Below are 15,000 nucleotides of genomic sequence, written 5' to 3'. Positions count from 1 at the left end.
AATACATTAATGTTATTATTTCTAATCAGAATAATGAGCGATTTTTTATGTGATGAGTTTGACAATTTTTAAATATTTAATTAAGGAAATGAAGGCCAAATGTAGCAAGAAATCAAATATTATAATTTGAAAGTCTTTTCCATAGGAAGGGATGGTGATGTTTTCCTATCTTCAATCATATCACAAGGAATAGAGAAAGGTTTCAAAATATTACTAATATACAGATACGAATTACATTCAGCTTCGTTAGTTACGAATATTAAGGAGTTTAAAAGCACGGATTCACACCGACAGAGAGAGAGAGAGAGAGAGAGAGAGAGAGAGAGAGAGAGAGAGAGAGAGAGGAGAGAGAGCATTACTTGAAATGTCTTGACTTGGGCCAATTCTAAGATATTTACATATATTTTCGTTATTTTTATTGGTTTACTGCGCATGTTCTTTAAACTTACAATGCCTTATTATATTGTAATATGAGAAAAGTTGGTGAAGAGCATCCGTTTCAGTTCCTATGAAATGAAACTGAACGTAAAATCACACCGCTTTGTTGTGTATCGGATTACTTTGTGCAAATTACGAGGTTTCGAAACCTGACGGAAATGTAGCTGGATATATGCTATATGCCAAGGTAAACATAATTCTTTAAAGTTTCTCTCTCTCTCTCTCTTAAAATTCAGAGTGATTTTCCTCAATTAATGCTATTAGAAAACATCATTAACGTTCATCTTAGTCTTCCAGACTCATAAGAGACCAAATTCCGTTCTAGCTTGATACAATCTAGTCCCAAGAGACTCTCTTTGCAATATCTGGCAATAAGGAAATGCTCAGATCACTCTCCAAACGGGGTTCACTCGCCTTCGCCTTCACACACTTAGGATGCAATTTCTGGATCCCTCGCCAGCCTTATTATGATCTGCCGAGATGCGTTCCTCCTTCCAAATTCCGTTGGGAGATAAGGATGGCTTGATAAGCCTAGAAGAAAATTATAAACCAAGGAGTAATGCTTATGCAAACAAGTACCTTGACCATTTATAAGTTTTATTTTTATAGTTCCCTGGCTGGAACATAATGATAGCTTATGCGAGCATGATTTTCATACACGTATCATTTATCATAAACAGAAGAGAGCGAGCCCTGATCGACGGAGTTTCACAGAAGCCCTCTAAGTCTAGTTTTCTGGAAGCGATTATGTAACAACATCAAAGGGCCTCCATGCAACTCCGTCGATCAGGATTTTACTTTCACAAATCTCCACTCGTCTCCATTCTCCCGACTCAAGTGGTATTAGGAGCTCATTTAAAACTATCATGTCCAAGGGATCTCAATAGATATTTCCCGTCCTAAAAATGAACATCCAAACCTAACTTAATTGAGTTTCGTGTTCAGTGCGACATTATAATATCACCAAAGGAAAAGGAAATTTGTTCTGTAATGTTCAGATTATCGAAGTCCACACGCTTGAATGAAAACGTTATCAATTGACTGCTTACTGCTGCTAATCTTGCTATGAGCTGTGAACTTCATTTTGTCTAGCTATGCAGTATAGTCATTTATTTTACGAAGCATAATCTGAATAGAGTCTTTCACTATATATTCTTGACGATCTAATTATAGTCTTGAAGACGGTTTTAATCTCATTACTTTAGCTGTAATTCAATACTTCTATTATATCCTCTACGCCAGTTCGACATGACCCTTCTCTCTCTCTAACTCTCTCTCTCTCTCTCTTTATATATATATATATATATATATATATATGTATATACTGTAACTTTCCGACTTAGTTGTACAGTACGATATCAGTAATACTTTCCTTCCCTTCTGGGCTGATTAATATCAAGAACGTTTGTTTCATAATAAATTATAATACAAATATCCTCTTCCCCTGCCATTTCTACCTTTATTTAACAGAGAATAACCGCTTCTATCCTCCGATGAACTCTGTATGCATTAAACTGAATCAGAAGAATCATCACTACTGTGCAATCTCTTGTCTTGAAAGTTAGATGATCCTCAACGAGCGTCCAAAAGTACCACTAAAGCGGATGAGAAAACATATCAAATCAAATGTAAGACAAAAGCAACTTGATCATTTTCACTTTAGCTTCCCAGATTCCTTGTGAAGCAAATTCCTTCACGACTTGATTCGATCAGTTCCCAAGACATTCGCTCTGCAATTTCTTGCAATAAGAGGACGATAAGGTTACATTCCAGAAGGATCCGCTCTCCTTCCCACACTTACTATATTGGCTGAATCCAATTACAAGGTCCCTCGTCAGCCTTATGATATGAAGAAGGGTTCTCTATTTTCTGGCAAAAAAGTTTTGAAGGTGGGAATTACGAGAGAAGAAAATGATCAGAAGAGGATAAGTAACAGTTAATTAAAGTGTTTCATTGGTTCGGAACGGTTTTGTTGTCTATTTTTCTAGAGTGAAATTTAATTTATATAAGTGGTATTTTCTAGATTATAGGTATTTCTAAATTACTATGTTCAGTTAGGTGGTAACCCTGAGGTAAAAGATAGCTTCATTAATTTGACATTGGTTTCATCTCTCTCTCTCTCTCTCTCTTCCAACATCATACGCCTTGATGATATACAACAATTCATTCTCGAGCTTCTAATGAAGCAGTACCATCTCCTACCGTCTCTCATTCAGGCCTCTTGTTTAAATTGGTAATAACACATCGTACAAATCAAATTTCTGCCCCTCCATCTTCCTCTCCCCTCATTAACCTCGATGGCAGGCGTCAATTTTGGAAGCACCTTCCCGTCAGTCGAGATGACCGGAAGTTCTGTTACTTTTTCACGAAAGAGGAGAGAGAGAACTTAGAGGGTTTCAAATCTAAATTCAGAATTTGTTGTAAGTGATATTCGTCCATTTTTAGTATTTTCTTAAATGATGCTTTATGCGAATGTATGGCCGTGGGATATATGTAATATTTGTATACAAATGACGGACAATCTCTCTCTCTCTCTCTCTCTCTCTCTCTCTCTCTCTCTCCTCTCTCTTACACACACACACACACACACACACACACATACACACACACACACACACAAGCATACTTAAGTTCCATTTCATAACTAGTTATATTCATAATAAATTAACATTTTCTATTAATATAAAACAATGAAATAGTCATTTTTTATATTAATAACGTAGCCTACTTTTGTAATAATCTGCTGAAGGGACTCGCTCCCAGTTCACATGAATTATGTTCATTTGCTATTTTAAATCCCTGAAGGTTCTTTTTCAAAACGAAACGAAACCTTTTTGCGTTAATTACTTTTTTTTATTAAAGTATCAGTCTTACTGAAAGGGATTCTCAAAACCCGACTATTGTTTACAAATGCATAGTGTTTCTATATTACTATGTAAAATATATGCATTTTTTTTAAACCCTTGGTAAATTTATTTTGATGTTACAGCTTACGGGAATAATAATTTTAATGATGTTTCAAATTTTCGTATGTAAAACTCCATATGTAAAGTTTGCCATAGTAACAGATATTACCATGCAGCTTCAATAGACAATGTAATTCGTTTTACGAAAGTGGAATAAATGGTTTCTGTCAGTTACTGAATTTTTATTATTCATTATTTATAATCTTCAGATAAAAGTGCGAAGCCATAGAGTATCCTAACTCAAACATGGCTGAAAACTATTAATTGAAAAGAAAATAATGGTATTCTTGGGCCACATTTTATAAATACGAAAACGATCAAAAAGTAGTATACGGTATGGGAGAACTATCATATAAGTAGGTGAGAATTATTGATGGTTAATTCTTGAGTTTTTCGAGCCTACTTTTAAAAGTAGAGTTCAGCTACTGATACAAGCAGAGAGAGAGAGAGAGAGAGAGAGAGAGAGAGAGAGAGAGAGAGAGAGAGAGAGAGAGACTTTTGTAACTGGATAATTCAAAAGTATTTAATAAAATCCAAAACTGTAGAGGTCATTTGAAATTTCGAGTTCCTAAAAATCTAAAACTTATGGAAATTTTCCCCTCCATTTCAATAATTTTTTTTATGAACCGTGCATAATGTGCATTTTTTCAAACTATTCCTACTTATATTAATTGGGTGAAATGTATCTGCTGTAAATTTTATGAAAGTGATTGAACTTGAATTCACACGTCTTTGTTGCATATCCGGCTCCGTTGCACAAATTACAAAATTTCGAAACCTGACTAGAAAGTAGTTGGAAATTTGCTAAGGTAAATACGATTTTTTTTAAGTTCTCTCTTTCTCTCTCTCTCTCTCTCTCTCTCTCTCTCTCTCTCTCCCAAAATTCAGAGTGATTTTCCTCAATTATTAATATTATGGAAAATCGTTAACGTTCGTCTCAGTCTTCCTGACTCTTTATAAAGCAAGTTCCGTTCCAGCTTGATTCAATCAAATTCCAGGGGATTCGATCTTCAGTTACTTGCGAGGCGGGGCCCACTCGCCTTCCCACACTTAGTACGTTGGTAAGACCCAATTTCTAGACCCTCGCCAGCCTTATGATCTGGCAGGATGCGTTCTTCCTTCCAAAAACATTCGGGAGATAAGGATGGCTTAATAAGCTACGAGGGAAATTAGAAAGTAAGGGGTAATGATTAAAAAAAAAGTTATTTGACGATTTATTTGGTTTGTTTTTATTGGTTTGTGACTAGATTATAAAAACAGCATACACGGGCATGGATGCACTTTACTTTGTACTATATAACACCATCGCCTCCAAAGCCGTTAGACCAAAAGTCATATGTGAAATTCCGCCGACCATGTCTTTCTTTGTTCATTGTTTTCACTTTCACAAATCTCCACTCGTCTCCACCTTCCCGTCTCAGTTCTCATTCAAGTTAGTCTGGATCTTCCAAGTGTTCCGGGGTTATTATGATCTCATTTTAAACTAACATATCCAAGGGACCCCTCCAGAGATATCCAAGCCTAAAACTGAACATTCAAATCTAACCTATTTAAGTCCCGTCCTCAGTAAGCATAACATAAATATTGCCAAAAGAAAATTAAAGTTCTAATAAGTTCAGATTATTAAAATCCACACAAATGGATAGCGATGTGTATACGCTAACGTTATTAATGAAGAGCCTAGTTCTATGAATTCTGTTAAGAGCTACGAACCTTGTTTTCTCTCATTTTACGTTACTTTTTGTTTTTCGAAGCATAAACTGAAAGGATCTATTCACTTTACTTTCGCATTGACATCTTGGACGCATCTTAACGATCTGATGGTAGCCATCAGGATTTCACTAATTTAAATTTTTTTAGCTGAAATTCAATAGTTATATTGTGTTCTATATTCCAGTTCACAGCATAAGTCTGCTCTCTCCTCTCTCTCTCTCTCTCTCTCTCTCTCTCTCTCTCTCTCTCTCTCTCTCTCGTAAGATATCAGTAACTCTTCTTCTCTTTTTGGCAAATTAAGATCTTCAGCAACATATAAAGAAACTTCGTTTCAAAATAAATTATAATATAAACCTCGTTCTCTGATATTTCTAGCTTTAATACATAGAAAATAAGAGCTCAGATCCTCAGATGGAATTTTAATGTATTAAGCTGAATGAGCAGAATCATCAATTTAGAGTATATATCCCTTGTCTCGAAAACTGTAACAGCCTTAATGAGCTTCCAACATTATCGCTAATGGGATCAGAAAACATATCAAACCAAACGTAAGACAAAACCAACTTGATCATTTTCACTTCAGCCTTCCAGATTCCTCGTGAAGCAAATTCCTTCACATCTTGATTAGATCAATTCCCAAGATATTCGCTCTGCAATTTCTTGCAATAAGAGAAAGCTAAGGTTACATTCCACACAGGACCTGCTCTCCTTTCCACACTTACTATATTGGCTGAGCCCTCGTCAGCCTTATGATGTGAAGAAGGGTCTCTTTTTCTAATAAACAAGTTTTGAAGATGAGAATTACGAGAAATTGAAATTATTAAAAGTATCAGTTGAATACATATTTCATTGGCTCTTTAAACTTTTGTTATCTTTTTTTGTAGATTGAAGTTCGAATATTTGTAGGTGGTGTTTTCTAGATTATAGATAACACTATTGATATACTCATTTAAGTGCTAACCCTGAGATAAAAGAAAGCTTCATTAATTTGATCTTGGTTTCATTCTCTCTCTCTCTCTCTCTCTCTCTCTCTCTCTCTCTCTCTCTGAAAGCTACTACTACATTACGATATATACTCTTCAGTCCGTCCTTTATTAACACTTTTTGAAATCAAGGATATTATGAAAAAAAAATCTACCACTTGTTAACTAATATTACGATTTAAGTTTTAGTGCAAAATTCTGGCGTATCCTTACTAAATAGGAAGATACTCTAATGCAAAAATTCTGCCACCCTCTGTTTTTTCTCTGCGATCTATCTATCTATCTCTAACATCATGTGCCTTGGTGATATATAACAATTCATTCTCTAGTTGCTAATAAAACAGAACTATCTCCTATCATTTCCTACTCAGTCTCCCTGTTTTAATTCGCAACGACAGAACGTACAAATCAAATATCTGCCCAGTCATCTTCCTCTCCCCTCATTTACCTCGATGGCAGGTGCCAATTTTGGGAGCTTCTTGCCGACAGTCAAGGTGACTGGAAGTTCTATCACTTTAATAGAGAGAGAGAGAGAGAGAGAGAGAGAGAGAGAGAGAGAGAGAGAGAGAGAGAGAGAGAGAAACTTGGAAAGTTTCAAATCTGATTTCATAATTGGTTCTAAATGACATCCCTCCCGTTTCATTATTTTCTTAAATGAGGTTTTTTGTTAAAATATGGCAGTAGAGTACATGGAAGTGTAATAATTATATGCAAATGAAGGACATTCTCTCTCTCTCTCTCTCTCTCTCTCACACACACACACACGCATACACAGACACCCACAAGCACACTCACGTTACTTTTCATCACCAGTTACATATAAAAGTACTGAATTTTTTCCTAGATACTACAACCATGAAATAATCATTAATAACGTATTGATAACTTAGCCTATTTTTGTTTTATCCTCCTGGGAGGACTTACATGAATTATGAACATTTACTCTTTTAAATCCCCTAAGGTCCTCTTTTCGAAATGGAACAATAACTCTTCCCGTGTATAATTATTTTTTTTATTAAAGCTTTAGCCATACTGAAATGGATTCTGAATACCCAACCATTGTTTACAAATGCATGAGTTTTTTTATTATTTTATAAATTATATAAATTTTTAGAAATCCTTGATTAATCTATTATAATATTACTGATTAATGGAATCATAATTTTAATGGAGCATGTTTAAATTTCTTATATTTGTAACTCCCTATGTAAAGCAAGCCATAATAAATTATATTAACGGACAGTTTTAATAAACACCAATTTTTTGTACGAAAGTAAAATAGACAGATTTTGCAAAGCTACTGTAAATTTATCATTTATTCGTTATAATCGAAAATTAAAAGCAGGGCGCCAGAGGTTATCTTAATTAAGGAATAGTATAAAACTATTTATTGACAAGAAAATAACCAGATTCTTTGGACGCATGTTATAAATATGTTGACGAGCAACGAGGACATATGATATGTCAAGACCGTCATATATTCAGGTAAGACGTGGAACAGTACGACTATTTTTTTTTTTTTTAGAGAGAGAGAGAGAGAGAGAGAGAGAGAGAGAGAGAGAGAGAGAGAGAGAGAGAGAGAGAGAATTATAACTGGATGATGCGAAAGTATTTAATAAAATCCAGGGCAAATTTTCATTAATATTTAGTGAAACCAGTAAGAATTATCTTGTAAGATTAAATGCTCATGAAATCACAATCACCATACTCAAACTGTCCCTCTTTATATTGATTGGGTGACATTTTTATGAATGAGTTTGAAAGGAAAATCACACGTATCTATTGTATGGGTTTCGAAACTTGATTTAAAAGTAGCTGCTGCTTCCTGACAATATGTACCCTTCAACTCATCAATTCATCGTTACTGTTCTTTAAATTAACAATATTATGGAACACGCATCCCACTTGTTAACTGAAATTGCTATTTCGGTTTTATTGTACAATTCTGATGCATCCTGTACTAAATATGAAGATACTCAAATGCAGAAATTCTGCCATCTTCTCTCTCTCTCTGCAATTTATCTATCTATATATCTTTCAATTTATACGCCTTGTTGATATATGACAATTCATTCTCGAGCTTCTATTGAAGCAGAACTACCTCCTACCGTCTCTCATTTGGGTTCCCTATTTTAATTCTCAACAAAAGAATGTACAAATTAAATTTCTTTTCCGTCATCTTCCTCTCCCCTCATTTACCTTAATGGCAGGTAACAATTTTTAGGCATTTTGTTAACAGTCTAGGTGACTGGAAGTTCGTTCACTTCTTTCATACAGAGAGAGAGAGAGAGAGAGAGAGAGAGAGAGAGAGAGAGAGAGAGAGAGAGAGAGAGAGAGAGAGAGAGAGAGAGAGAGAGAGAGAGAGAGAACACGGAGGGTTTCAAGTCTGAATTCATAATTGGTTTTAAATACCTTTCCCTTTTAAATATTTAGCTGAACGACGTTTGGTGTCAAGATATCCTCTACTATATAGGAAGAGTTTATAGAAGTATCATATTTTTATCCAAATGACGGATCTCTCTCTCCCCTCTCTCTCTCTCTCTCTCTCTCTCTCTCTCTCACACACACACACACACACACACGTACACTTACAAGCAAACTTACGATACTTTTCATCACTAGTTACATTTAAAAAATATTAAATTTTTTCTAACAACTAAAACAATGAAATATTCATTTGTTGTATTAATAACGGAGCCTATTTTTTAATAATCTTTTGAAGAGACTCGCTCTCCACTCACATGAATTATGTACCTTTGCTCTTTTAAATCCCTGAAGGTCCTCTTTTCACAATGTAACCATAGATTTTTTTATGCCTTACCATCTTTTTTTAATTAAAGCTTCAGTCTGACTGAGAGAGATTTTGAATGTCAATCTATTGTGTACAAATGCATGTGATTTTTTTTCTCTACATTACATTATATTAAACATCTTCATCTTTACAAATCTTTCATGGATTTATTTTGACATCACTGGTAACAGGAATTATAATTTCAATGGAGAATGTTTAATGTTCTCTCATCTGAAACTCCCTACGTAATGCTTATCATAACAAAAATATTAACAGACGGTTTCAGTATAGAATACAGTTCTTTTTATAACGAAAGTTAAATGGATCGTTTTTACGAAAACTAAAGAATATATATTATTTGTTATAATCGTAAGATAAAAGTGGGAAGCCGGAGATTATCTTAGCTCAGAAATAGTTTAAAATTCTTTAATGCCAAGAAAATAGGATGCATTATAAATAGGATGACGATCAGCGATTAGAACACTGTATATATCACGAGTTACACTTATTGCGGTATGACGTTACGGTATTGTTACATTAGAATACACACACACACACACACACACACACACATATATATATATATATATATATATATATATATATATAATTTATATCTAATATATACATATATATATATATATATATATATATATATATATATATATATATACAGTATATATATATATATATATATATATATATATATATATATATATTTATATATATATATATATATATAGTCCATCGAAATCAATATGACTGAAATGGAGGTAAGCATTACTATTGTCATAAATGTTTAGGAACTCGATATTACAAATGACCCCTACAGCTTTGGATTTTATTAAATACTTTCGGATCACTCAGCTATAAATATCGTTCTCACTCTCTCTCTCTCTCTCTCTCTCTCTCTCTCTCTCTCTCTCTCTCTCTCTCTCTCTATATATATATATATATATATATATATATATATATATATATATATATATATATATATATATATATATATATATACATATATACATATAGATACATATATGTATATATATATGTATATATATATATATATATATATATATATATACATATATATATTATTATATATACATATATATACATATATATATATATATATATATATATATATATATATATATATATATATATATATATTATATACACAAAAAAGCACAGAGAGAACGATATTTGTAGCTGGACGATCCGAAAGTATTTAATAAAATCCAAAGCTGTAAGAGTCATTTGTAATATCGAGTTCCTAACCATTCACAATTATAGTAGTGTTCCCCTCCATTTCAGTTCTATTGATTTTGATGAACTGTACATTGTGTGCGTTATTTTGGTGAATTTCTAGTGTAGTTAAAATTATCTCGCAAGATCGAATGTTAATGGAATTACCATGCTCAAACTACTCCTTATTATATATAAAAAAAAAAGTATTTCGGTAAATCAGACGCAACACCAAATGTCATTTCCCTGCCACGTTTCTTACTTTTATTTCAATGAAGAAAAACCTCAACATAGATTTAAATCGGTAAAAAAAAAATACAAAGGCAATGAGATACAAATGTTGCTGAAATTCTCTCTCTCTCTCTCTCTCTCTCTCTCTCTCTCTCTCTCCTCTCTCTTGTTCCTAGTCAGGGTAATTTTCCACGAATAACAAGACTAAGATACTTTACCAGTTTTTCTTCTAATTCTCCAAATGGCCTGTGAAGCAAATACCGTTTAATGTTGATTCAATAAGGGAACGCTTAAATTACATACCACCCAGGGTCCATTCTCGCTTCAACACTTACCTTATTGACAGGACCGAAATTCAGGATCCCTCCTCAGCTTCACGCCCGGACGAGATGTACTCTGCAATCTATAGGAATATAGAGTTATGTTTATGTAGACAATTTCACATTGATGGAAATATATTTCTCTCTTCCAAATAAACTTGTATCTTTGAACGAAATGTATTCTCTCATTATTTATGGTGGTGCTAAAATTTATGAAAGTTCGTAGAGTTCATCTTCTCTTTAGTTGGTGATAATTGCGTACATTCAGTAACAATATAATTTTCTTATCAAATATAAAATGTTACTTGATTAAGAACAGCAAAACTGAGCAACAGCTTTATATCTGAAATTGTTTTATTCATCACGCTTCTTTTAAACAGTTAAAAATGCTTTTTTGAATATAGTCATATTTTTTTACAAATAACAGAATATCTCAGTCAGTAAATAACCACCCTAATAAGTGTCTAGCACCTACCTCCTACCTCCTCACGATCTCTACCGCCAATGCTCTTTACAAAGTAGAACAACTCTACCGTCCTGATTTAATCAGGTCCTACAGGTTCCTGACTTTCCAGTCGTAGGACGTCCACATAACATTCAGGGCACGTCATCTCCTCTTCCCCTTCATTTACTACGTTGGCTGAGCCCAGTTTTCGAACCATCTCTCCGAGTATTGAGATGGAAGAGTCTGGCACTCTTGTAAGTAGAGAGAGAAAGGGAGCTACAGTTCAGATACTTTTCATTTGATGTTTTGGTTTTCTTATAAATAATTTCATGTACTTAAATACTAACCATAAAAGAAAAGAATTTCCAAATTTAAGTGTCTCAATACCAGACTATTTGCTCTCTCTCTCTCTCTCTCTCTCTCTCTCTCTCTCTCTCTCTCTCTCTCTCTCTCTCGCTCTCTCAACACAAAATGCCTTGCTGATTTAGATGCGTCTTCTAAGCTTCCTATAAAGCTGAACTGTTCTCGAACCCTCATTCGGGAAGGTTTCCCTATTTAACTTCACAAGAAGAGAATTTACAGATCAAATTTTTGGCCCGGCGTCTTCCCCCTCATTTACCTCCTTGACAGCCCTTTGCCGAATGTCAGGTTGACTGCAACTGTTCACACTTCTATAGAAGAGAGAGAGAGAGAGAGAGAGAGAGAGAGAGAGAGAGAGAGAGAGAGAGAGAGAGAGAGACGTGAATGGAGAGATCAGATCCATTAAACTACTATAAAAGAAATGAATCATAAACTGGCATCACTTCTGTGTATCTCTTCTTCATAAGTAAATGAAAAAGTTTTTCAGTTGCCTTTTAATATCACTTAAATGCATAGAAAAGACCATAGTATATAAATGAAAACACTCTCTCTCTCTCTCTCTCTCTCTCTCTCTCTCTCTCTCTCTCTCTCTCTCTCGCCACGTCAGTCAATCACTTGGGTACAGAGTATTTTATCACCTTGCTAATTTTGATTCCAGTCTTCCAAATTCCTTATAAAGTTAATTCCGTTCCAGCTTGATTCAATCAAATCCCAGGTGATTCGCTGTGCAATTTCTTGCAATAAGGGTATAATCAGATTACGTTCCAAACAGGATCCGCTTCCTTTCCCACACTTTGTTAGTAGGATTCAACTTCAGGATCCTTTCTCAGCCTCAAGTCCTAAGAAGATGGGTTTCACCTTCGGAACAACGGAAAGATTATGCTTTAACCAAAAAATTTTCATTTTTAAATTTTTTCTTTCCGTACACTTTAACCATAAAGTTATTTTTCTTTAGCTTACATTTTTAATCTTCTGATGTACGCTTACTATCTCTCTCTCTCTCTCTCTCTTTGGGCTTGAGTTTAATTACCAATGAAAATCAAAACAACAGCAAATATTAAAAGTACGTCAAGCTGAAAATTCTCTCTCTCTCTCTCTCTCTCTCTCTCTCTCTCTCTCTCTCTCTCCCTGAGTGAGGGTTTCAGGAGTGGGAGCATTTCCGCCAGGATCATTAGGTTGACGGGAACCCCAAATTGGAGACGGCAACGGCTGCAACGACGGAAACGCGCGGGTCTCGTGCCAGGAATACGATCGAGTACGTCTCTCCTTATTGGTCGGAATTGTTAAACTGAATACCAAGGGCATCACCGGATCTAGATTAAAGGGGTTTTTTGTTTATATATATATATATATATATATATATATATATATATATATATATATATATATATATATATATATATATATATATATATATATATATATATATAGGCATGCTATTAATACGCGGAATAATAAACTGGAAATAGGGATGGTTTCTATTTAAGGGAGTCAGAGACGAAAAAAAGTACAGAATATATTTGACGACCGTGTGCTGATAATGACTGATTATTCTGTCTTACTTTCTCACTACTTCTCTTACTTTCCTTTCCACTGATTTGCATGAAAGGATAAAATGCCTCAGATTTTAATGTTGTACAGTTGATTTTGGAACACAGAATACTTGCTCTTATGTTAGCATATTTATCATAAAGAAATCTTGCTGAAAGGTTAGAAAATATAAAATTTCGCTTTTTTTCATGGAATGAATCTTCTATGCCGCATTCATTCCTTTTAAAACTAATGGAATTTGATAGATTTTATAACAGATTAACGTCTAAATAAAACAAAAATAACTAAAAAAATTTTCTCTGTCCTTTACTTGGTTATAAACTTCATTATATTAACTTTACTTCAGAAGTTCCAGCACCCTATCCCATTATAAGGAAGAGGCAAAAACTCCCCCACATTATATACCAGAGAGAGAGAGAGAGAGAGAGAGAGAGAGAGAGAGAGAGAGAGATAATTAATTTACAATCATTTGTCCTAAATTAAGTATAATAAGGCTCAATGACTTTCACTTAGCTCAAGGATTTAATATCTAATTTAACTTTCCTCAAATAAATGAAAGTAAACAAATTCAGAAGTGTTTCTTTTATGAAGGTCTTATTTTCAAAGTCTGTCCCTTAAGTTTAAGTTATTATTCCTTTTATGTAACGGGCTTGTTAAGTGTTATAGTGTGACTTTCTGTCAAAAATCACTATATAAAAAATTTTTTCGGGATGTTATTTTGCTTTATTTACAGTTTCTCTCTCTCTCTCTCTCTCTCTCTCTCTCTCTCTCTCCCTCCTCTTTCAGCAATGAGCATCTTTTATATGCTCATTTCAATCTATTTTATACAGCCAGTCATTTGAGGAAAAGAAATGACACATGTCTCCCTGGGTACACACACACACACAAACACACACAAACACACACACATACATACATATATATATATATATATATATATATATATATATATATATATATATATATATATATATATGTATATATATGTGTGTGTGTGTGTATACTGTATATACATATATATATACATATATATATATATATATATATATATATATATATATATATATATATATATATATATATCTTTAATAGGAAAAATCTAGGTAGGGTAAATTTTTGAATCTGACATTTTGCAAAAAAGTAACGGATATAGTCTCAAAAGTTAAAGCATCTCGTGTAAAATTATCTTATCTCTCTTCTCTTTCTTCTTCCTCTTCTTTCTTCTCTTTCTCTCTCTCTCTCTGGCTGACTCCTACCCTAAATCCTAGGGCGTTGCGAAAAACTATGTAGGGAACTCTATTCGCAATATTGTTTAATATATATCCAGTGCTGAACCTGTGAGTCACTGTTGACATCCAATGTACTGCCTAATAGTGGCATATATTTTTCTTAACGACGGAAGAATAATAAAAGACTAATATATATATATCACCAAGAGAGAGAGAGAGAGAGAGAGAGAGAGAGAGAGAGAGAGAGAGAGAGAGAGAGAGAGAGAGAGAGAGAGAGAGAATACGAAAGGAGACTTTATATTCACACAATCAAAGAAGGGATTTCAAATGCATATACTTTTGCAATAAAAGAAATTCTAGTATCTTGCCAAATTGTGATGCCACTTTATGTCGTATATGCACTCTCCCTTATATATTTTCTTCACTAGATTCTCGGCCATTAGGTTCGTTCATGCAAATCCTGTATTTAGCTAGCCACTTTGCTAAAGAGAGCATGACAATGATAAATATATTTTTTTTTATTCTCTAAACCTAGAATTCGTGAATGGAAAGTAAAATTTAACAAGTAACAGATCAGTACAGTAGGTTCTTTTAAAGTTACTTGAATTATTTGTCACGCATAGGTTTTGTTCATTGTTCTGATATGCTACTGATTAAAATAAATAAGAATGTACATGATATAAAAGCAGTTTGTTATATAATACTACGGTTATATGTTATAACAT

General features: G+C 33.7%; 1 protein-coding gene across 1 annotated transcript in view; it reads right to left on the bottom strand.

Annotated features, from left to right (window-relative positions):
• The window catches only part of LOC136844435 (cell adhesion molecule 2-like), an 855,447-nt gene that overhangs the window by 374,938 nt on the left and 465,509 nt on the right, over nt 1-15,000 (bottom strand). The window contains exons 8-9 of the mRNA XM_067113665.1: nt 11,166-11,386; nt 10,706-10,773 (exon numbers count right to left, since the gene is read on the bottom strand). The gene's annotated coding sequence lies outside the window, so the exon portion shown is untranslated. The remainder of the gene's footprint in view (nt 1-10,705; nt 10,774-11,165; nt 11,387-15,000) is intronic.

The sequence above is a fragment of the Macrobrachium rosenbergii genome, chromosome 12 (assembly GCF_040412425.1).
Source record: "Macrobrachium rosenbergii isolate ZJJX-2024 chromosome 12, ASM4041242v1, whole genome shotgun sequence".
Lineage (NCBI taxonomy): Eukaryota > Metazoa > Arthropoda > Malacostraca > Decapoda > Palaemonidae > Macrobrachium > Macrobrachium rosenbergii.
Note: the sequence above shows the minus strand (reverse complement) of the source record. Positions and strands in the feature narration are given on the sequence as shown.